This window comes from Tachyglossus aculeatus, chromosome 20, assembly GCF_015852505.1.
Source record: "Tachyglossus aculeatus isolate mTacAcu1 chromosome 20, mTacAcu1.pri, whole genome shotgun sequence".
Taxonomy (NCBI): Eukaryota; Metazoa; Chordata; class Mammalia; order Monotremata; family Tachyglossidae; genus Tachyglossus; species Tachyglossus aculeatus.
In genome coordinates, this window is record NC_052085.1 from 3,652,810 (window position 1) to 3,675,290 (window position 22,481).

Genomic DNA, 22,481 nt, shown 5'->3' on the forward strand with positions numbered 1-22,481 from the left:
GGCAGAGCCGCGATTTGAACCCATGACAACATTTAGAACAGTGCTTGGCACATAGTAAGCGCTTAACAAATAACCTAGTTAGTATTATTATGAGATGCAGCATGGCTCAGTGGAAAGAGCCACTGAAAATCCCATTATTATTATTATTATTATTATTATTACTATTATTATGGGCAGCGTCGCTCAGTGGAAAGAGCCCGGGCTTTGGAGTCAGAGTTCATGGGTTCAAATGCCAGCTCTGCCAATTGTCAGCTGTGTGACTTTGGGCAAGTCACTTAACCTCTCTGTGCCTCAGTTACCTCATCTGGAAAATGGGGGTGAAGACTGTGAGCCCCCCCGAGGGACAACCTGATCACCTTGTAACCTGCCCCAGCGCTTAGAACAGTGCTTTCCACATAGTAAGCGCTTAACAAATACTGTTATCATCATCATCATCATTCTCTGTGCCTCAGTTACCTCATCTGGAAAATGGGGGTGAAGACTGTAAGCCCCCCCGAGGGACAAGCTGATCACCTTGTAACCTGCCCCAGCGCTTAGAACAGTGCTTTCCACATAGTAAGCGCTTAACAAATACTGTTATCATCATCATCATCATTCTCTGTGCCTCAGTTATCTCATCTATAAAATGGGGATGAAGACTGTGAGCCCCCCGAGGGACAACCTGATCACCTTGTAACCTGCCCCAGCGCTTAGAACAGTGCTTGGCACATAGTAAGCGCTTAACAAATCCCATTATTATTATTATTATTCTCTGTGCCTCAGTTCCCTCCTCTGTAAAATGAGGCTTAAGACTGTGACTGTGGGACAACCTGATCACCTTGTAACCTCCCCAGCGCTTAGAACAGCGCTGTGCACATAGTAAGCGCTCTATTCATTTATTTTACTTGTGCACATCTATTCTATTTATTTTATTTTGTTAATATGTTTGGTTTTGTTCTCTGTCTCCCCCTTTTAGACTGTGAGCCCACTGTTGGGTAGGGACTGTCTATATGTTGCCAACTTGGACTTCCCAAGCGCTTAGTACAGTGCTCTGCACACAGTAAGCGCTCAATAAATACGATTGATTGATTGATTGATTAACAAATCCCATCCTCATTATTATTATTCTCTGTGCCTCCGTTCCCTCCTCTGTAAAAGGAGGATTAAGACTGTGACTGTGGGACAACCTGATCATCATCATCATCATCAATCGTATTTATTGAGCGCTTACTGTGTGCAGAGCACTGGACTAAGCGCTTGGGAAGTACAAATTGGCAACATCTAGAGACAGTCCCTGCCCAACAGTGGGCTCAAAGATCACCTTGTAACCTTCCCCAGCGCTTAGAACAGTGCTTGGCACGTAGTAAGCGCTTAATAAATGTTATTATTATTATTATTATTATTATTATCATCATCAAGGGCAAGCAGGGCCCCACCCCCCGCGCCCCAGCCCGGCGGCCTCCTCAGGGGACTACATTTCCCACAAGGCTGCGCGGCGAGCCCCCTTTAGGGGACTACATTTACCACAATGCCGCGCGCTCCCTTCCCTCAGGGGACTACATTTCCCACAAGGCCGCGCGCCCCCTTCCCTCAGGGGACTACATTTCCCACAAGGCCTCACGGCGCCCCCCCTTTCCTCAGGGGACTACATTTCCCACAAGGCCGCGCGGCGCCTGAGGGGCAGGGAGGGGCACCGAGGAGAGTGGCATCCTTCTCCTTTTATTTCTGCCCCTTCCCCGCCATCCCGCACACCTTCCCTCCCTCCCGCCGTGCGGCCGCGTTACCTCAGCGCCGCGGGCCCCGCGGGGCGGGATGCGCAAGGATTTGCGTGGAGCGGGCGGACCCGCGCAGGCCACCGTCGAATCCGTTAGCCCGCGGTCCGGGCGGCGGCCGCGCGCGGTTACCATGGCAACGGGGGGCGGGACTTCCGGTAGCGGCCTGCGGAAGATGGATGGGGGGGCGGGCAGAGGGAGGAGACCATAGAAATGCCATGTGGGAAGCGCTTACTACGTGCCAGGCACTGTACTAAGCGTTGGGGACTTATTATTATTAACAATAATAGTAATAATGATGATCATGACATTTGTTAGGCGCCTGAGTATGTGCCAGGCTCTGTTCTAAGCGCTGGGGACTTAAAAATAATAGTGATGATGATGATAATAATCATCATGACGTTTGTGAAGCGCTTACTATGTGCCAGGCACTGTACTAAGCGTTGGGGACTTGATAATAATAATAATAATGATGATAATAATGATCATGACATTTGTGAAGCGCTCACTATGTGCCAGGCACTGTACTAAGCGTTGGGGACTTGATAATAATAATAATAATGATGATAATAATGATCATGACATTTGTGACTAGATAACAATGATGATAATGATCATGACATTTGTGAAGCGCTTACTATGTGCCAGGCACTGTACTAAGCGTTGGGGACTTGATAATAATAATAATGATGATAATAATGATGATGACATTTGTGAAGCGCTTACTATGTGCCAGGCACTGTACTAAGCGCTGGGGACTTGATAATAATAATACTGATGATAATAATGATCATGACATTTGCGAAGCGCTTACTATGTGCCAGGCACTGTAGTAAGCGTTGGGGACTTGATAATAATAATAATGATGATAATAATGATCATGACATTTGTGAAGCGCTTACTATGTGCCAGGCACTGTATTAAGCGCTGGGGACTTGATAATAATAATACTGATGATAATAATGATCATGACATTTGTGAAGCACTCACTATGTGCCAGGCACTGTACTAAGCATTGGGGACATGATAATAATAATACTGATGATAATAATGATCATGACATTTGTGAAGCACTCACTATGTGCCAGGCACTGTACTAAGCGTTGGGGACTTGATAATAATAATAATAATGATGATAATGATCATGACATTTGTGACTTGATAACAATGATGATAATGATCATGACATTTGTGAAGCGCTTACTATGTGCCAGGCACTGTACTAAGCGCTGGGGACTTGATAATAATAATAATGATGATAATAATGATCATGACATTTGTAAGCGCTTACTATGTGCCAGGCACTGTACTAAGCGCTGGGGACTTGATAATAATAATAATAATGATGATAATGATCATGACATTTGTGACTTGATAACAATGACGATAATGATCATGACATTTGTGAAGCGCTTACTATGTGCCAGGCACTGTACTAAGCGCTGGGGACTTGATAATAATAATAATAATGATGATAATAATGATGATGACATTTGTGAAGCGCTCACTATGTGCCAGGCACTGTACTAAACGTTGGGGACTTGGCACTCTATATATCTAGACATATCTATTCTATTTATTTTATTTTGTTAGTATGTTTGGTTTTGTTCTCTGTCTCCCCCTTTTAGACTGTGAGCCCACTGTTGGGTAGGGACTGTCTATATGTTGCCAACTTGTACTTCCCAAGAGCTTAGTACAGTGCTCTGCACACAGTAAGCGCTCAATAAATACGATTGATGATGATATGTACAAGTAAAATAAATAAATAGAGTAATAAATATGTACAAACATATATACATATATACAGGTGCTGTGGGGAAGGGAAGGAGGTAAGAGATTCGAACCCAAGTCAGCAGCGGAAAGAGCCCGGGCTTTGGAGTCAGAGGTCATGGGTTCAAATCCCGGCTCCGCCACTTGTCAGCTGGGTGACTTCGGGCAAGTCACTTCACTTCTCTGGGCCTCAGTTCCCTCATCTGTAAAATGGGGATGAAGACTGTGAGCTCGACGTGGGACAACCTGACTACCTTGTATCTACCCCAGCACTTAAAGCAGTGCTTGGCACATAGTAAGCGCTTAACAAATACCAATATTATTATTAGTAGGGGCTGAACAAATGCTGTGAGAAAAATAAATCTGATTTCTGGAATTCCAGTGGACTCTCCCGCTCTCCACCTGGAGATTCCCCTTTTCCCCCCATGACCCTTGCCCTCACTCCTTTAGGAGCGGGAAGACGTGACAGTAGTGGCAACAAGGGAATGCTTCCTTCCTGCTCCCTTCTGCCCTGGATAAATTGGCTCTGCTTTTTACGAGTCTCAAGATTGGTCACGTGCAGGGATTTCCTGGTTCATCCGCCCCGTCGCCTTCCGAAACCTGGAAACAGTTGGATCCGAGCAGGCTGCAGCGTGGCTCAGTGGAAAGAGCCCGGGCTTTGGAGTCAGAGGGCATGGGTTCAAATCCCACCTCTGCCAATGGCCAGCTGGGTGACTGTGGGCAAGTCACTTCTCTGGGCCGCAGTTACTTCATCTGTAAAATGGGGATGAAGACTGGGAGCCCCCCGCGGGACAACCTGATCACCGTGTAACCTCCCCAGTGCTTTGCACGTAGTAAGTGCTCAATAAATGCTATTATTATTATTATTATTAAGTCGTGTAATGACAGCCGGAGATTTCTATAAGGCTTAAACCCCATCTGGAGAGGAGTCATCAGCTAGAGAGAAATCCAGCCATATCCCAACGTTTCCCTCGACCCCCCCAGACCCACCCCAGATCCCACCAGGACATTATTATAATAAATATTACTCATTAAATAATAAATATTACTCAAGGCCCTACTGAGAGCTCACCTCCTCCAGGAGGCCTTCCCAGACTGAGCCCCTTCCTTCCTCTCCCCCTCGTCCCCCTCTCCATCCCCCCATCTTACCTCCCTCCCTTCCCCACAGCACCTGTACATATGTATATATGTTTGTACATATTTATTACTCTATTTATTTTATTTGTACATATCTATTCTATTTTATTTTGTTAGTATGTTTGGTTTTGTTCTCTGTCTCCCCCTTCTAGACTGTGAGCCCCCTGTTGGGTAGGGACCGTCTCTATATGTTGCCAACTTGTACTTCCCAAGCGCTTAGTACAGTGCTCTGCACACGGTAAGTGCTCAATAAATATGATTGATTGATTGATTGATTACTCTTTATGTATTTTACTTGTACATATCTATTCTATTTATTTTATTTTGTTAGTATGTTTGGTTTTGTTCTCTGTCTCCCCCCTTTTAGACTGTGAGCCCACTGTTGGGTAGGGACCATCTCTAGATGTTGCCAGCTTGTACTTCCCAAGCACTTAGTACAGTGCTCTGCACACAGTAAACGCTCCATAAATATGATTGATTGATTGATTGCTCTATTTGTGTATTTTACTTGTACATATCTATTCTATTTTATTTTGTTAATATGTTTGGTTTTGTTCTCTGTCTCCCCCTTCTAGACTGTGAGCCCACTGTTGGGTAGGGACTGTCTCTGTGTGTTGCCAACTTGTACTTCCCAAGCGCTTAGTACGGTGTTCTGCACATAGTAAGCGCTCAATAAATACGATTGATTGATTGTTTGGTTTTGTTCTCTGTCTCCCCCTTCTAGACTGTGAGCCCACTGTTGGGTAGATGTTGCCAACTTGTACTTCCCAAGCACTTAGTCCAGTGCTCTGCACACAGTAAGCACTCAATAAATACAATTAATTGATTGATTGATTGACAGCATTTTGGCTGCCAGGCCCCCCTAACCTGGAGCCGGACTCTCCTCCCCAGATCAGCTTTCTGGAAGGAGAACGCGAGAAATCTGGCCACCTCAAAAGGTTTTAAGAGCTTACGCGTCCCGGGGGAGAGTTTCGGGCTATTGAAGTGGGGAGGACTGAGCTGGCGAGAGGCTGGAAAAGGAGCTTCGAAAATGAAAACTGCGACCAAGTGCCCGGACGGTTCTGGCATCTTAAAAAGGAAAAAAACGAAGAACAAAAAGATGAATTTAAAGTCATTCCCGTCGGCTGCGGAAGGGCCTAATTAAGCTGCCCTAAAAAACAAAGCCTCGGGAGGGAAAAGATCTAAACATAGGCACGGCGGTTGCCAAATTCTCGTTTCATTCATTCGGTCGTATTTAGTGATGCGCAGAGCACTGTACGAAGCGCTTGGGAAGTCCAAGTCGGCAACGTACAGAGACGGTCCCTACCCGACAGCGGGCTCACAGTCTAGAAGTTTCGCCCAAGTCCTCCAGGTAATGGCTAATCAATCAATCAATCGTATTTATTGAGCGCTTACTGTGTGCAGAGCACTGGACTGAGCGCTTGGGAAGTCCAAGTTGGCAACATATAGAGACGGTCCCTACCCAACAGTGGGCTTACAGTCTTTGTCTCCATCCCTCACCGGAGAGGCCCGGCCCATCGACCCCCTTACTTCCAGACGCAGCCCCTGGAGTGGGGTTGATGGGGAACGCTGTCTGCCCTGAGTCCCTCCCATTGCCCCCCAAAACCCCCACTCCTCACCAACGGGACTCCAGAAAGCTGCCCTCATGTAGGGCAGCAAGGAAGGGCAGGAGTGGCAGTTCCCTTGACCCAAATCGCCGGACTCCTTGTCCCTCTCCTTTCCTCCATCCGCCCCCAATTTTGGCCGCTCTCCAGATCCGCAATCGAGGGAGCTTGGGGGTCCCCAATTCCTGGCCTGGGGCCCCTGGGATCCCACCAAGAGGGGAGCACGGAGGAGGCAGCCGTCAACATAAATCAGACTGTAAGCTGTCGTCTGTAAATTCACCGTGGGCAGGGAATGTGTCTGTTTATTGTTGTATCATCCCAAGCGCTTAGTACAGTGCTCTGCACACAGTTAGCGCTCAATAAATCCATTCAATCGTATTTCTTGAGCACTTACTGTGTGCAGAGCACCGTACTAAGCGCTCGGGAAGTCCAAGTCGGCAACGTCTAGAGACGGACCCTACCCAACAACGGGCTCACAGTCTAGAAGGGGGAGGATAAAAAGGATAAACTTTTAGACTGGGAGCCCACTGTTGGGTAGGGACCGTCTCTATGTGTTGCCGACTTGGACTTCCCAAGCGCTTAGTACAGTGCTCTGCACACAGTAAGCGCTCAATAAATACGATTGATGATGATAAAAAGGGGAGCTAAGGTGTAGATGACAGAAAACAGTCCAATAGTTCAAAATCACTCCCAGCTGATGGCAGCGAGTGGGACCTTGCATAACTGTTATTTATTTATTGGCGCCGATCGAATCACCACAGCTTTCGGGGAACGAGGGGCAAAAGTCACTTTGGTGTGTTGGGAGCCAAAGGTGGTTTCAAAACAGAGAGTAAATCAAGACAATTTGGGGTCTCTTGAATATCAATCAATCAATCAATCAATCAATCGTATTTATTGAGCACTTACTATGTGCAGAGCACTGTACTAAGCGCTTGGGAAGTACAAGTTGGCAGTCCTTTGGAGAAACATTCAGCTCTAGTAGATGAAAAGGAGAGAAACTGAATTACCCTCTGGATTTGGGGGAGTTAGGAGTCATTCATTCATTCATTCATTCAATCGTACTTATTGAGCGCTTACTGTGTGCAAAGCACTGTACTAAGCGCTTGGGAAGTCCAAATCGGCAACATATAGAGATGGTCCCTAACCAACAACGGGCTCAGAGTTAGTCCTAGCTCTGCCACCAGCTTGCTGTGTGACCTTGGGCAAGTCACTTAACCTCTCAGCTTCACTTTCCTCATCTGTAAAATAATAATAATGGCATCTATTAAGCGCTTACTATGTGCAAAGCACTGTTCTAAGCACTGGGGAGGTTACAAAGCGATATCGTTGTCCCACGGTGGGGGGGGGGCTCACAGTCTTCATCCCCATTTTCCAGATGAGGGAACTGAGGCCCAGAGAAGTGAAGTGACTTGCCCAAAGTCACACAGCTGACAGCTGGCGGGGCCGGGATTTGAACCCGTGACCTCTGACTCCAAAGCCCGGGCTCTTTCCACTGAGCCACGCTGCTTCTCATGGGGATGTTAGATCGTGAGCCATGTCCGGAACAGGGACTGCAGCTGATTCATTCATTCAGTCGTATTTACTGAGCGCTTACTGTGTGCAGAGCACTGTACTAAGCGCTTGGAAAGTACAATTTGATAACAATCAATCAATCAATCAGTCAATCGTATTTATTGAGCGCTTACTGTGTGCAGAGCACTGTACTAAGCGCTTGGGAAGTACAAGTTGGCAACATCATCATCATCATCATCAATCGTATTTATTGAGCGCTTACTGTGTGCAGAGCACTGTACTAAGCGCTTGGGAATTACAAGTAACATATAGAGACGGTCCCCACCCAACAATGGGCTCACAGTTTAGATCTATATCTACCCTACTGCGTGGCACATAATGAGCAGGTAGTATGTGCCGCAATCATTGAATCGTATTTACTGAGCGCTTACTGTGTGCGGAGCACTGTGCTAAGCGCTTGAGAATCATCATTTCGGAAGCAGCCCATTTCAATCAACCCACGGTATCTATTGAGAGCTACTGGGTGCAGTGAACTGAACTAAGCGCTTGAGAAGCTTAAAGCAAAGGAGTGGCCCATTCCCTGCCCACAGGGAGCTTCCATTCTAATGGGGGTAGACAGATAAAAGATGTTTACAGATTGAGAAATCAGAATTAATTATTGAATGCACGGTAGGATAAAAAATAGACACGCAAGTGCGGAGAAAGGATATAAATAAATACATTTATTAGTCTCCTGACATTGTGTCCACTCCAAACCTCTGTTCAGCACTTTCTCCCTCGTAGTTCTGGAGTAGGAAGGTGAGGTGAATTTCTAAAACGCGATTACTTTGCCTTCATCTGAATCTCTTCCTAGAAAGTAAGACACAGAAGCGGTCGATGGTATTTATAATAATAATAATAATTATTATTATTATATATGTATGTATATGTAATTATTATATATTTATGTATATGTGTATATTATGTATAATAATTATTATTATATATAATATATTATATATTATAATATGTAATATAATAATAATAATAATAATGTTATATATTATAATATATAATATATTATAATTATATATTAATTATATTATATATTATTATTATTATTAATAATAATAATAATAATAATGGCATTTATTAAGCGCTTACTACGTGCAAAGCACTGTTCTAAGCGCTGGGGAGGTTACAAGGTAATCAGCTTGTCCCACGTGGGGCTCACAGTCTTAACCCCATTTTACAGTTGAGGTAACTGAGGCACCGAGAAGCTAAGTGACTGGCCCGAGGCCACACAGCTGACAATTGGCAGAGCCGGGATTTGAACCCGTGACCTCTGACTCCAAAGCCCGGGCTCTTTCCATTGAGCCACGCTGCTTCTTGACCACTTAATACGTGCAGAGCACTGTACTAATCCGCCAGTTGTCAGCTGTGTGACTTTGGGCAAGTCACTTAACTTCTCTATGCCTCAGTACCTCATCTGTAAAATGGGGATTAAGACTGAGCCCCTCGTGAGACAACCTGATCACCTCTGTAGCCTCCCCAGCGCTTAAAACAGTGCTTTGCACATAGTAAGCGCTTAATAAATGCCATCATTATTATAATTATTATTATTACTAAGCCCTTGGGAGAGTACGCTCAATAAATACGATTGAATGAATGTTGTAAGCGTTGGGGAGGTTACAAGGTGATCAGGTTGTCCAACAGTCACAGTCTTAATCCCCATTTTACAGATGAGGTAACCGAGGTACAGAGAAATTAAGTGCTTAGTACAGTGCTCTGCACACAGTAAGCGCTCAATAAATATGATTGATTGATTGATTCCCTTCCCCACAGTACCTGTATATATGTATATATGTTTGTACATATTTATTACTCTATTTATTTATTCATTTATTTTACTTGTACCTATCTATTCTATTTATTTTATTTTGTAAGTATGTTTGGTTTTGTTCTCCGTCCCCCTTTTAGACTGCGAGCCCACTGTTGGGTAGGGACTGTCTCTAGATGTTGCCAACTTGGACTTCCCAAGCGCTTAGTCCAGTGCTCTGCACACAATAAGCTCTCAATAAATACGATTGATTGATTGATTGATTCCCTTCCCCACAGTACCTGAATATATGTATATATGTTTGTACATATTTATTACTCTACTTATTTATTTTACTTGTACATATCTATTCTATTTATTTTATTTTGTTAGTATGTTTGGTTTTGTTCTCCGTCTCCCCCTTTTAGACTGCGAGCCCACTGTTGGGTAGGGACCGTCTCTATATGTTGCCAGCTTGGACTTCCCAAGCGCTTAGTACAGTGCTCTGCACACAGTAAGCGCTCAATAAATACGATTGATTGATTGATTGATTGTACTCTTTTTTTTCCTTAGTACCATTCTCACACACTCCGTCCCCTTTTAATCTTCTTTTCCCCTCACTCTTTTACTCAAACTCTGGGTCTCTCCCCTCACGCTCTCATTCATTCAGTCATTCAATCGTATTTATTGAGCGCTTACTGTGACTAAGCACACACACACTCTCAGTCTCACACTCATTCTCACACACCCTCACCCTCCCTCACACCATTTTACGCGGAAATTCCCACCTCCAAGGCAGCCCAAAATCAGAAGTCCACCCGGCCCTGCCTTAGCACTGCTTGGGGGCAAAAAGGAAAAAATTCAGAGTGCTCAGGCCCAAATTTATTTCACTATAAAATTGTTCAGTTTGTAAGTTGAGAGCAGGTTTTTTAAGAAACCAGGTGGCACCTCCGTCTTGGATTATTACCTGGAAATCAGCCTGTTTTCCATCAGCTCTGTCCCTTATCGCGAGCTCCAGATATCCTGGAGCTCCGAACGTGGCTGGAAATAGCAAAACTGCCCGCTCTTCCTGAGTTTATTTTCATCTGAAGTATTGACAGTGACATAAATTCGTTTCCCCCCAAGCCCGCTGCGAAACGACCGAAGCCCAGTGAAGGCGGGGGATTCATTGCAATTCTAAGTTCCCAGGTGCCCAATCCAATCAATCAATCAATCAATCGTATTTATTGAGCGCTTACTGTGTGCAGAGCCCTGTACTAAGCGCTTGGGAAGTCCAAGTTGGCAACATATAGGGACGGTCCCTACCCAACAGTGGGAAGCCCAGTGAAGGCGGGGGATTCATTGCAATTCTAAGTTCCCAGGTGCCCAATCCAATCAATCAATCAATCAATTGTATTTATTGAGCGCTTACTGTGTGCACAGCACTGTACTAAGCAATTGGGAAGTACAAGTTGGCAACATATAGGGACGGTCCCTACCCAACATTGGGAAGCCCAGTGAAGGTGGGGGATTCATTGCAATTCTAAGTTCCCAGGTGCCAAATCCAATCAATCAATCAATCAATCGTATTTATTGAGCGATTACTGTCTGCAGAGCACTGTACTAAGCGCTTGGGAAGTCCAAGTTGGCAACATATAGGGACGGTCCCTACTCAACAGTGGGCTCACAGTCTAGAAATCCAGTGCTCTGCAAATCTAAGGCACAGTAAATGTGGTTGGTGATGGGCTCCTTGCAAGATGCTCATGATATTTATCTCTCAGTCGCTTAGTACAGTGCTCTGTAGGTACTCAGTAAATAGTTGCAACTAAAGGCAACTAGTGGAAAGAGCCCTGAAATCCGGCCAGTCAATAACTGCCCTGCTCAGCTGATTTTTGCACTCTGCTTTGGTTTGCCCTAACCAGATATGGGAGAGGGAGCGGGGGAAGTGGGCTCAGAAGACTTGAGTTCTAATTCCAGCTCAGTCACTCACCTGCTGAGGGACCAAGTCACTCTGTGGGCCTCGGTTTCCTCCTCTGTCAAATGGGAACAAATTCCTTCCTCTTAGCGAGTCCCAAGTCATACAGGGACTGTGGCTAATCATCTATATGGTGGCATTTATTAAGCGTTTACTATGTGCAAAGCACTGTTCTAAGCGCAGGGGACGTTACAAGGTGACCAGGTTGTCCCACGGGGGGCTCACGGTCTTCAACCCCATTTTCCAGATGAGGGAACTGAGGCCCAGAGAAGCGAAGTGACTTACCCAAAGTCACACAGCTGACAAGTGGCGGAGCCGGGATCGTCTTGTGTCTATCCCAGAGCTAAGTACGGTGCTTGGCACATAGGAAGCACTCAATAAATACCATACTTAATTAATTGATTTTCGGCACAGATTTCTTTGCTTTTAATTTGAAGTCTGGATTTCCTCTTTAGTTGTATTTCTTCCGTGACTCATTACGAGAAAGAAAATGAATGTAAGGACCCTTTTAGACTGGGAGCCCACTTTTGGGTAGGGACTGTCTCTATATGTTGCCAATTTGTACTTCCCAAGCGCTTAGTACAGTGCTCTGCACATAGTAAGCGCTCAATAAATACGATTGATGATGATGATGACGCGTGGCCTGCAGCCAAAGAACTGTGAGCCCGTTGTTGGGTAGGGACCGTCTCTGCCTGTTGCCAAATTGTACTTTCCAAGTGCTTGGTACAGTGCTCTGCACACGGGAAGCGCTCAGTAAATATGACTGACCAGTGCTCTGCACATAGTAAGCGCTTAACAAATGCCATCATTATTATTATCATATTAATGAATGAATAAAGGACACACTGGGTGAAGAGGAAGGATGACAAAGAAGCAGTTTCGTTTGTCACTTAATGAACACCCACCTAGGCAGTGTGGGGAGAATCATTTCCCTTATAGCACATGTAAACACATATCATTATACAAAAAAACCCTTTTTTAATTTTTTAATAGTACCTGTTACGTCTTTACCGTGAGAAGCAGTGTGGCTCAGTGGAAAGAGCCCAGGCTTTGGAGTCAGAGGTCATGGGTTCAAATCCCAGCTCTGACAATTGTCAGCTGTGTGACTTTGGGCAAGTCACTTCACTTCTCTGGGCCTCAGTTCCCTCATCTGTAAAATGGGGATTAAGACTGTGAGCCCCCCGTGGGGCAACCCCATCACCTTGGAACCTCCTCAGCGCTTAGAACAGTGCTTAGCACATAGTAAGCACTTAATAAATGCCATCATTGTTATTATTATTATAATCCCGGCTCCGCCACTTGTCAGCTGTCTGACTTTGGGCAAGTCATTTCATTTCTCTGGGCCTCAGTTACCTCATCTGTAAAATGGGGATTAGGACTGTGAACCCCACATGGGACAACCTGATCACCTTGTAACCTCCCCAGCGCTTAGAACAGTGTTTTACACAGTAAATGCTTAATAAATGCCATCATTATTATTACTTAACTTCTCTGGGCCTCAGTTCCCTCATCTGGAAAATGGGGATTAAGACTGTGCACCCCACGTGGGACAACCTGATCACCTTGTAACCTCCCCAGCGTTTAGAACAGTGCTTTGCACATAGTAAGCACTTAATAAATGCCATCATTATTATTACTTAACTTCTCTGGGCCCCAGTTACCTCATCTGGAAAATGGGGACTAAGACTGTGAACCCCACATGGGACAACCTGATCACCGTGTAACCTCCCCAGTGCTTAGAACAGTGCTTTACACATAGTAAGTGCTTAATAAATGCCATCATTATTATTACTTAATTTCTCTGGGCCTCAGTTCCCTCCTCTGGAAAAGGGGGATTAAGACTGTGAACCCCACGTGGGGCAACCCAATCACCGTGTAATTAGAACAGTGCTTTACACATAGTAAGTGCTTAATAAATGCCATCATTATTATTACTTAACTTCTCTGGGCCTCAGTTCCCTCCTCTGGAAAATGGGGATTAAGACTGTGAACCCCACGTGGGACAACCTGATGACCGTGTAATTAGAACAGTGCTTTTACACATAGTAAGCGCTTAATAAATGCCATCATTATTATTACTTAACTTCTCTGGGCCTCAGTTCCCTCCTCTGGAAAATGGGGATTAAGACTGTGAACCCCACGTGGGGCAACCTGATCACCGTGTAATTAGAACAGTGCTTTTACACATAGTAAGCACTTAATAAATGCCATCATTATTATTACTTAACTTCTCTGGGCCTCAGTTCCCTCATCTGGAAAAGGGGGATTAAGACTGTGAACCCCACGTGGGACAACCTGATCACCGTGTAATTAGAACAGTGCTTTACACATAGTAAGTGCTTAATAAATGCCATCATTATTATTACTTTACTTCTCTGGGCCTCCGTTCCCTCCTCTGGAAAATGGGGATTAAGACTGTGAACCCCACGTGGGACAACCTGATCACCATGTAATTAGAACAGTGCTTTACACATAGTAAGTGCTTAATAAATGCCATCATTATTATTACTTAACTTCTCTGGGCCTCAGTTCCCTCCTCTGGAAAATGGGGATTAAGACTGTGAACCCCACGTGGGACAACCTGATCACCGTGTAATTAGAACAGTGCTTTACACATAGTAAGTGCTTAATAAATGCCATCATTATTATTACTTAACTTCTCTGGGCCTCAGTTCCCTCCTCTGGAAAATGGGGATTAAGACTGTGAACCCCACGTGGGGCAACCTGATCACCGTGTAATTAGAACAGTGCTTTTACACATAGTAAGCACTTAATAAATGCCATCATTATTATTACTTAACTTCTCTGGGCCTCAGTTCCCTCATCTGGAAAAGGGGGATTAAGACTGTGAACCCCACGTGGGACAACCTGATCACCGTGTAATTAGAACAGTGCTTTACACATAGTAAGTGCTTAATAAATGCCATCATTATTATTACTTTACTTCTCTGGGCCTCCGTTCCCTCCTCTGGAAAATGGGGATTAAGACTGTGAACCCCACGTGGGACAACCTGATCACCATGTAATTAGAACAGTGCTTTACACATAGTAAGTGCTTAATAAATGCCATCATTATTATTACTTAACTTCTCTGGGCCTCAGTTCCCTCCTCTGGAAAATGGGGATTAAGACTGTGAACCCCACGTGGGACAACCTGATCACCGTGTAATTAGAACAGTGCTTTACACATAGTAAGTGCTTAATAAATGCCATCATTATTATTACTTAACTTCTCTGGGCCTCAGTTCCCTCCTCTGGAAAAGGGGGATTAAGACTGTGAACCCCACGTGGGACAACCTGATCACCGTGTAATTAGAACAGTGCTTTACACATAGTAAGCGCTTAATAAATGCCATCATTATTATTACTTAACTTCTCTGGGCCTCAGTTCCCTCCTCTGGAAAATGGGGATTAAGACTGTGAACCCCACGTGGGGCAACCTGATCACCGTGTAATTAGAACAGTGCTTTTACACATAGTAAGCGCTTAATAAATGCCATCATTATTATTACTTAACTTCTCTGGGCCTCAGTTCCCTCATCTGGAAAAGGGGGATTAAGACTGTGAACCCCACGTGGGACAACCTGATCACCGTGTAATTAGAACAGTGCTTTACACATAGTAAGTGCTTAATAAATGCCATCATTATTATTACTTAACTTCTCTGGGCCTCCGTTCCCTCCTCTGGAAAATGGGGATTAAGACTGTGAACCCCACGTGGGACAACCTGATCACCGTGTAATTAGAACAGTGCTTTACACATAGTAAGTGCTTAATAAATGCCATCATTATTATTACTTAACTTCTCTGGGCCTCAGTTCCCTCCTCTGGAAAAGGGGGATTAAGACTGTGAACCCCACGTGGGACAACCTGATCACCGTGTAATTAGAACAGTGCTTTACACATAGTAAGTGCTTAATAAATGCCATCATTATTATTACTTAACTTCTCTGGGCCTCAGTTCCCTCATCTGGAAAAGGGGGGTTAAGACTGTGAACCCCACGTGAGACAACCTGATCACCTTGTAACCTCCCCAGCGCTTAGAACAGTGCTTTACATATAGTAAGCGCTTAATAAATGCCATCATTATTATTACTTAACTTCTCTGGACCTCAGTTCCCTCATCTGGAAAATAGGGATTAAGACTGTGAACCCCACGTGGGACAACCTGATCACCGTGTAATTAGAACAGTGCTTTACACATAGTAAGTGCTTAATAAATGCCATCATTACTATTACTTAACTTCTCTGGGCCTCAGTTCCCTCCTCTGGAAAAGGGGGATTAAGACTGTGAACCCCACGTGGGACAACCAGGCGACCTTGTATCCCCCCCCAGCGCTTCGAACACACAGCGCTTAACAAATACCATCATGATTATTCTTCTTCAGCGGGCGCTCAATAAATACATCCCCCTTTCAGACCGTGACCCCACTGTTGGGTAGGGACTGTCTCTATATGTTGCCAATTTGGACTTCCCAAGTGCTTAGTACAGTGCTCTGCACATAGTAAGCGCTCAATAAAAACGATTGATGATGATGATGATGATACATTTACTCCGACTACCACCAGCAGCAGTCAGCCGCCCCCCTCGCACAGGAAAAGACCTGTTAGCCTTCACCCGCGGTGATACCAGACGAAGCTCTTTGCCAGTTGGGCCGTAGGTGCAACTTACGGTAGGTGGTACCTTCAGCCACTGTTTATCTCTGCAGGTGCAAGAGCTGAAAGTTCTTTGAAATCCCCGCAGCTGAGAAGCGCTGCGGCCTACGACAGCGAGGCTTCCTCGGCCTCTGAGACCCTCCCGCCCGCCGACGGCAGCGGGGAAAGTCACCCGGCCCGGCGGACGTGACGGGCAAGGCGACATTTCTTCTAGATCCCGGGCGCCTTCCTCACTCAAAAAACAGGGGGGCTTCTCCAGCTGCCCCCGAAACAGCTGCCTCAGGAAAAGGCTTCGCACCTGCTAAGCCGCCGCCCTCCCCTGGTTTCCTTCCTCCTTCCTCTGAGCAAGAAGGGCACATCTGGGCAATGTGCGGCGGCGTTGGCTGTGGTTTTTGCCTCTTCCCTGAAGACGCCTTATCTAATCTCGTCAGAGACAGAAGTCAGACAGCTCGCCTGCAAAGACGGGTTCAAAACTGGGGACTCGAGGCCCGGGGCTTCGCGGCAAACGTCGCTCAGAGACGGGGGCCGACGGGGCCGAAGCTCAGCGCGGTGTGAGCGTCAGTGGACGCTCAAAAAGTGCTTTTGCCGTGACTACTTAAAGAGAGCACGTTTTTGTGAAAATGGCACCAACAGGCCCCCTCCCACAAAACCCACCGAGCCAGGGAAGATGTTCAGAAGAGCAGCAGGGCAGTTCTGGAACTCATTAGTCGACAGTAGTTATTAAAACGCTTAAGTGAAAAAGCATTAAAATGCTTGGGAGAAGCCGTGAGCCCCGCTCACAAACGAGCTCACAGTGCTTGGCACATAGTAAGCGCCTAACAAATACCAATATTAGTACTATTATTACGGTATTTATCCACGACGACTCCAGTCTTATACCCAAGCCCCTCCGCTGAGGTTTACTGGATAGGCCTCTCCCTATCTCATGCTCGCATTACTGAAAAATTAGTGACTTTCATCATCAATCGTATTTATTGGGCGCTTACTATGTGCAGAGCACTGTACTAAGCGCTTGAGGACTTTCAAATGTTCTTCACGGTTTAACTGCACCAGAGCTCAGAGAAGCAGCATGGCCTAGTGGAAAGAGCACGGCCCTGGGAGCCAGAGGACCTGGGTTCTAATCCCGGCTCTGCCAAAGGCTTGCTGTGTGACCTCGGGCAAGTCATTTAATTTCTCTGTGCCTCATTTCTCCCCTTCCACCGCCTGCTTAGACTGGTTGCCCCATGTGGGACAACCTAATTCACTTGTATCTACCCCAGCCCCTAAAACAGTATTCGACGCATACTTAACGAATAGCTTAAAAAAGAAAGAGTACTTCAACATTACCATTTAATCGTGCAGTGCTCTGCACACGGTAAGTGCTCAATAAATATGATAAAATGAATGAATGAATCGCCCGCACCACCATGTGGGAAGGAAGAAAATAATAATAATAATGAAGGCATTTATTAAGCGCTTACTATTAAGCACTCAATAAATACGATTAAATGAATGAATGAATCGTCCACACCACCATGTGGGAAGGAAGAAAATAATAATACTAATGATGGCATTTATTAAGTGCTTACTATTAAGCACTCAATAAATACGATTAAATGAATGAATGAATCGTCCACACCACCATGTGGGAAGGAAGAAAATAATAATAATAATAATGATGGCATTTATTAAGCGCTTACTATGTGCAAAGCACTGTTTTAAGAGCTGGGGAGGTTACAAGGTGATCAGGTTGTCCCACGGGGGGCTCACAGTCTAAATCCCCATTTTGCAGATGGCCCAGAGAAGTGAAGTGACTTGCCCAGAGTCACCCAGCTGACAACTGGCGGAGCCGGGACTTGAACCCGTGACCTCTGACTCCAAATCCCGGGCTCTGCAGGTCCTCCTTGGTATCCCAAGGAGAAGCAGCGTGGCTCAGTGGAAAAGAGCCTGGGCTTTGGAGTCAAAGGTCATGGGTTCAAATCCCTGCTCCGCCAATTGTCAGCTGTGTGACTTTGGGCAAGTCACTTCACTTCTCTGGGCCTCAGTTACCTCATCTGTAAAATGGGGATGAAGACTGTGAGCCCCCCGCGGGACAATCTGATTACCTTGTAACCTCCCCAGCGCTTAGAACAGTGCTTTGCGCATAGTAAGCGCTTAATAAATGCCATCATTAGTATTATTATTATCCCACCAGAGGACTAGGAAACTGAGTTTCCTTGCTACCCATTCCAGGGAACTGAGGTGGCGATGGCCCCCCAACAGCCTTGTGAGCCGGAATTCCAGCCTCGCTCAAACCAGAGCTCTCGGAAAGACCCGTATTTTTCCGGTCAGGGCTGAAGAGATCCAAAACGGCGGCTCTCTGATCCATCAGGTCCTCGAAGCCCTTCGCCATCCCCAATCCTCCCATCTCTCAAACCCCTGGACCCCCTTTTTTTTTAATGGCATTTATTAAGCGCTTACTATGTGCAAAGCACTCCCCCTGACCTCACGGTGAAAAGTTGACAGCCCCGCTCTGTCTGGCTTTTGTGATCCCTTGGGTCGTTAATGATCCCCTGGGTTTTAAATACATTTTCTAGGCCGACGGAAAGCCAGGGTTTCATTTCCTTTCCAACATTTCACATCCTTTGGCAGAAGCCGCCAGCCGGCCGAGTCGCATTCTTTAAAAAAGGGGAAGAAACCAAAATTTCACACATCTGAGATTTTTTTAGATTCAGGCTTTCTGTTGAAGCGCTCTCTGTTTGAACTCTACTTCAGTCGTGAAGAGCTGAGAATTTGATTTTGGCATCATTCAATGACCTTAAAGTCCCTGCTGCCAAACTGCACTGATTCTGGGCTTAAAAATACCTGAATTCAATGGGCTTTGGCAGGAAAATCATCGCTTCTCGTACCCTGGTAAATTTGCCCAGAGTTTCACCCCTGAAACACACACACACACACCCCAATTCCTATAATGGATTACTGGCTGGTCTGTCTGTTTTCTCTCTTGCTTTATGGGTGTCCTCTAAGGAAGTCTTTTTCTAAATCTTTGTTCATTCATTCATTCAATCGTATTTATTGAGTGCTTTCTGTGTGCAGAGCATCGTACTAAGCGCTTGGGAGAGTATGGTACAGCAAAACATAGACACCTTCCCCGCTCACAGTGATCTTACCGTCTAGCTAACACTTTCGCTCCTGATCTTCTTGTGGATTCCTTGTGGCCCGGGGCAGAGCCCTGTACCAAATAATAATGATGGCATTTGTTAAGCACTTTCTATAATAATAATAATAACAATGGTATTTACTAAGCGCTTACTATGTGCCAAGCACTGTTCTAAGTGCTGTTCTAATCAGGTTGTCCCATATTCATTCATTCATTCAATCATTAGCCCATTATTTATACCATTAAGCGCTTACTATGTGCCAAGCACTGTTCTCAGTGCTGTTCTAATCAGGTTGTCCCATATTCATTCATTCATTCACATAGTATGCGCTCAATAAACACGATTGATTGATTGATTGATTGATCATATTTATTGAGCACTTATTGTGTGCAGAGCACTGTACTAAGCACTTGGGAACTACAAGTTGGCAACATATAGAGACGGTCCCTACCCACCAGCGGGCTCACAGTCTAGAAATGGGGCTCACAGTCTTAATCCCCATTTTCATAATAATGATGGCATTTGTTAAGCGCTTACTATGTGCAGAGCACTGTTCTAAGCGCTGGGGAGGACACAAGGTGATCAGATTGTCCCACGTGGGGCTCGCAGTCTTCATCCCCATTTTCCAGATGAGGGAACTGAGGCCCAGCGCAGTGAAGTGACTTGCCCAAAGTCACACAGCTGACAAGTGGCGGAGCCGGGATTAGAACCCATGACCTCTGACTCCCAAGCCCGGGCTCTTTCCGTTGACACACGCTGTTTCTCGAGTGCTTGGGCGAGGACCCAGGAGCGAAGACACAACTCTAGCTCTCCTTCCTTCTTCTCCCTGTATATGTGTATATATGTTTGTCCATATTTATTACTCTATTTATTTATTTATTTTACTTGTACCTATCTATTCTATTTATTTTATTTTGTTAGTATATTTGGTTTTGTTCTCTGTCTCCCCCTTCTAGACTGTGAGCCCACTGTTGGGTAGGGACCGTCTCTATATGTTGCCAGCTTGTACTTCTCAAGCGCTTAGTACAGTGCTCTGCACACAGTAAGCGCTCAATAAATATGATTGATTGATTGATTCTCCCACTCCCTTCTGCTTCATCCTTGCCCTTGGATTTACCACTTTACTTACCCCCACCCTCAGCCCCACATCCATAATTTATTCATTTCTATTAATATCCGTCTCCCCCTCTGGACTATAAGCTCACGGTGGGCAGAGATTGTGTCTACCAACTCTGTTATACTGTATTCATTCACTCAGTTGTATTTATTGAGCGCTTACTGTGTGCAGAGCACTGTACTAAGCGCTTGGAAGGTACAATTCAGCAACGGAGACAATCCCTGCCCACAACAGGCTCACTGTCTCTCCCAAGCGCTTAGCACAGTGCTCTGCCCACAGTAAGAGTTCAATAAATATGATTGACTGATTGATTGAAAGAGACCCAGGCCCTCGGGGCCCTCAGGGGAAGCAGCATGACTCAGTGGAAAGAGCCCGGGCTTTGGAGTCAGAGGTCATGGGTTCAAATCCCGGCTCCGCCAGTTGTCAGCTGTGTGACCGGGCAAGTCACTTCACTTCTCTGGGCCTCAGTTCCCTCATCTGGAAAATGGGGATTAAGACTGTGCGGCCCCTGTAACCCTGTAACCTCCCCAGCGCTTAGAACAGTGCTTTGCACATAGTAAGCACTTAATAAATGCCATTAAAAAAAAGCCTGAGAGCCCACTGTGGGACAGGGACTGTGTCCAACCTGCTTTGCTTGTGTCCCCCCGAGTGCTTAGTACAGTACCTGCCATATAGTAAGTGCTTAACAAATACCACAGAAATCATTAGTCAAAAATTTTTAGACTGTGAGCCCACTGTTGGGTAGGGACTGTCTCTATATGTTGCCAACTTGTACTTCCCAAGCGCTTAGTACAGTGCTCTGCACACAGTAAGCGCTCAATAAATACGATTGATTGATTGATTGATTGATTGATTAACAAATTTGGGCAAGTCACCTAACTTCTCTGCGCCTCAGTTACCTCATCTGGAAAATGGGGATTAAGATTGTGAGCCCCACGTGGGACAACCTGATCACCCTGTATCTCCCCCAGCGCTTAGAACAGTGCTTAGACTGTGAGCCCACTGTTGGGTAGGGACTGTCTCTATATGTTGCCAACTTGTACTTCCCAAGCGCTTAGTACAGTGCTCTGCACACAGTAAGCGCTCAGTAAATACGATTGATTGATTGATTGATTGATTAACAAATTTGGACCAGTCACCTAACTTCTCTGGGCCTCAGTTCCCTCATCTGGAAAATGGGGATTAAGATTGTGAGCCCCCCGTGGGACAACCTGATCACCTTGTATCTCCCCCAGCGCTTACAACAGTGCTTGGCACACAGCTTAACAAATACCATTATTATTATTACTCTTCACCATCATCATCATCAATCGTATTTATTGAGCGCTTACTATGTGCAGAGCACTGTACTAAGCGCTTGGGAAGTACAAGCTGGCAACATATAGAGACAGTCCCTACCCAACAGTGGGCTCACAGTCTAAAAGGGGGAGACAGAGAACAAAACCAAACATACTAACAAAATAAAATAAGTACTCTTCAAAACGCTTATTACAGTGCCCTGGACTGGACACTGGTAAGTGCTCAATAAATACCGTCGATTGACCCTGGGAGCCCCACGTGGGATGGCAGATTGTGTCCAACCCAATTTGCTTTTCTCCACCCCAGCGCTTTGTATAGTGCTTGGCACATAGTAAGTGCTTAATATCTTCCCACCTTACCTCCTTCCCTTCCCCACAGCACCTGTATATATGTACATGTGTTTGTACATATTTATTACTCTATTTATTTATTTTACTTGTACCTATCTATTCCATTTATTTTATTTCGTTAGTATGTTTGGTTTTGTTCTTTTAGACTGTGAGCCCACCGTTGGGTCGGGACCGTCTCTATATGTTGCCAACTTGGACTTCCCAAGCGCTCAGTACAGTGCTCTGCACACAGTAAGCGCTCAATAAATACGATCGATTGATTGATTGATTGACTGACCCATCTGTAGTTCCGGTCTCGTGATAACAAATAGCCCGATAAGCCGGAGCGTTGCAGCTGGATGATTCATAAAGGCCCAGGAGCCGTTGCATCTGGCTCGGAGGGAGCCGAGGTACCAGGCCGTTGCAAAATGCAGT

The 22,481-nt window shown here is 45.5% G+C and overlaps 1 protein-coding gene and 1 long non-coding RNA gene across 3 annotated transcripts in view; both read right to left on the reverse strand.

The window, feature by feature from the left end:
• Positions 1–1,851, reverse strand: part of KATNAL1 (katanin catalytic subunit A1 like 1) — a 53,565-nt gene extending 51,714 nt beyond the window's left edge. For both annotated transcript variants that reach the window (XM_038761603.1, XM_038761600.1), the window contains exon 1: positions 1,764–1,851. The gene's annotated coding sequence lies outside the window, so the exon portion shown is untranslated. The remainder of the gene's footprint in view (positions 1–1,763) is intronic.
• A 6,625-nt stretch (positions 1,852–8,476) lies between these two features.
• Positions 8,477–16,315, reverse strand: LOC119941518. The gene is made up of 2 exons (XR_005455221.1): positions 16,199–16,315; positions 8,477–8,623 (listed from the first exon to the last, which is right to left on the reverse strand). It is a non-coding gene; the product is annotated as an uncharacterized LOC119941518 (long non-coding RNA).
• Between the last annotated feature and the right edge of the window lie 6,166 nt (positions 16,316–22,481).